At 48.8% G+C, this 2,262-nt stretch overlaps 1 long non-coding RNA gene across 1 annotated transcript in view; it reads right to left on the bottom strand.

The window, feature by feature from the left end:
• The window catches only part of LOC103924803, a 4,428-nt gene extending 2,171 nt beyond the window's left edge, over positions 1–2,257 (bottom strand). The window contains exon 1 of the long non-coding RNA XR_664001.1: positions 2,213–2,257. This is a non-coding gene — a long non-coding RNA (uncharacterized LOC103924803). The remainder of the gene's footprint in view (positions 1–2,212) is intronic.
• Between the last annotated feature and the right edge of the window lie 5 nt (positions 2,258–2,262).

Genomic DNA, 2,262 nt, shown 5'->3' with positions numbered 1-2,262 from the left:
GCCAGCTTTCCCCAGTTTATGTACTGAGCATGACGTCACATGATATGGAATGTCCCTTTGGCCAGTCTGGGTCAGCTGTCCTGGCTGTGCCCCCTCCCAGCTTCTTGTGCCCCTCCAGCCTTCTCAGTCGGTAGAGCATGGGAAGCTGAGAAGTCCTTGACTAGTGTAAGCACTGCTCAGCAACAACTAAACCATTGGTGTGTTATCAACATTATTCTCATCCTAAACCCAGAACACAGCACTGTACCAGCTACTAGGAAGGAGATTAACTCTATCCCAGCCGGAACCAGGATAGCCTCATCTACATTTAACAGCTGCTCAAACCATTATTTCAGTTAAGGACTTTTTTCCTTTAAACAGTTAGAAGAGACTCCGTGCTACCAATTAAAAACCGCTCTAATAATAGACAGGTGGTTGAATCCACACTGAACAATTGCACAACTTTTACTTTTGCTTTTCATTGTGCTGCTATAAAGCACTACTGTTTTTACAAACATTAAACTTTTGGTATTTTGTAATCTATTTAGTTAAACACATTTAATTTTTCTTTACACAATTTCTGGTTGCTTCTTCCAGCTGGGGGGGGGAGGGGATAAAGAAAAAATCAATGCCACTGCTAAAAATCAACTGGGGAACTTCCACGAAACTGAAGGGGATCGAGACTTCCAGGGCCTCAGCAGACAACAGTGCAAAGCTCTGCACCGACAGACCGGCTGCTGTGGAAGAAGTTACAAGTCTGGTTAACGTGACAAACTGAAGATCCAGTCTCGGACGAGATGAAAGCTGTGAGCCATTGCCCGTCTGGTGCTCACGTAAGGTCCATAGCAAAACAAGAACTGAGCTGCTGTTCTTCAGAATGGAGAAATCTAAACAGAGGTAGCAGAACAAGTTGCATAAATCTAGAGCATCAACCACAGGAGGCACCAAGGCCATGAAGCCTGCACTGGGACCCGTTACACTATCCACTGCGTGGTGTTCGCTCCCCGTCCTTATTGCACGTCAGCCCAGAGAAGTCACTTTCAATAGGTACCCACGTCAGGACTTGGTGTGACACACTAAACACTTGCAGATGCCCTGAAAAAGGGTCCTCCCTTTCCAGATCAGGCTAACAAGAGTCCAACAATTTAGCCACTCCTCTGCGCTGACAGTCCCTGGGCAGCGCAGCATCAGATGAGCTAGAAAAGCCCTTCAGGAACGCAAAGGTTCTTCCTACGGTCCTAAAAAACCAATTGCTTAGAAATAAATATAGCCAATATAACAGAATCTCCCTACCATCATTCAGCTGGCAAGAAAATCAACGTTCTGTGTTCAGCATTTTCTGTGCCGGTGATTTGAGAGACTACAGCCACCAGTGTAAGAGAAGCAGCGCAACTCCTAATATAGGCAGGCAGCCCTTTGTACCAGCGGAGCTCGCTGTCACAGCTCAGGCAGTGGAGAGGGGAGAGCTGCCTGTGCACATCGGGGGTTACACCAAACCAGTGACACTCGATGCCTACACTGAAAGCAAAACCTTGCGGTACACAAAATCTTCCCTACTCCCCCTAATCACACCCACCACCTTTTCCCACAAAACAGGCCGTAACTTGTGGATTACATCTACTGAGTCCCAAACCAGGTGAAATCTCCAAATCACAGTGAATTTGCAAGCTGTGGCCATTCATACTGAAGTTTATCTTTATTCGCATAAATTTTTCCGGCCTCCCACACAGCCTGCAACTACCACATGCTCCTATAGTAACTGTAGAGTCTGTACTCTTTGTCTTACATAGGGGTATCCGTGTTGCTGAGAAAGTTAATTTTTTAAAGTCAACTCAGGGGAAAAAAACACACTGTTCTTCTGATGTCTTAAGGAAGATGCAATTATATACCAGGGGAGAGAATTACTGGGGTTCCTAACTACTGGTGGTCAGAGCAATGAATGCTACAAACAATTACTTGCTAAGAGCGTGCTTTTTTCTCCAGCAACGCGCGCACCTCCTACGGTGGCCAGCCGGACACCCGCGTGGCCCCAGCAGGTACGGCGCCGTGCCTCGCCAGCTGACACCATGGCCCTACAGTTAGCACGAGCAAAGGGTCAGCGCGGTGACAGAGGAGCTGCCAACCGACTCGAGGGCACCCCAACCGCCCCGTTCTCCTCTTCCCCTCCGAGGGGGCAGCGCACCCGGCCAGGGGAGCAGGGAAACGCGCCTCCGCGGCCGCTGGCCCGTCACACCTGGCTTTTCTCCTCCTGCTTGGGGCTCTGGGATGATGATGATGATGGTG

Source organism: Pygoscelis adeliae, unplaced genomic scaffold (assembly GCF_000699105.1).
Source record: "Pygoscelis adeliae isolate BGI_AS28 unplaced genomic scaffold, ASM69910v1 Scaffold69, whole genome shotgun sequence".
Taxonomy (NCBI): Eukaryota; Metazoa; Chordata; class Aves; order Sphenisciformes; family Spheniscidae; genus Pygoscelis; species Pygoscelis adeliae.
Note: the sequence above shows the minus strand (reverse complement) of the source record. Positions and strands in the feature narration are given on the sequence as shown.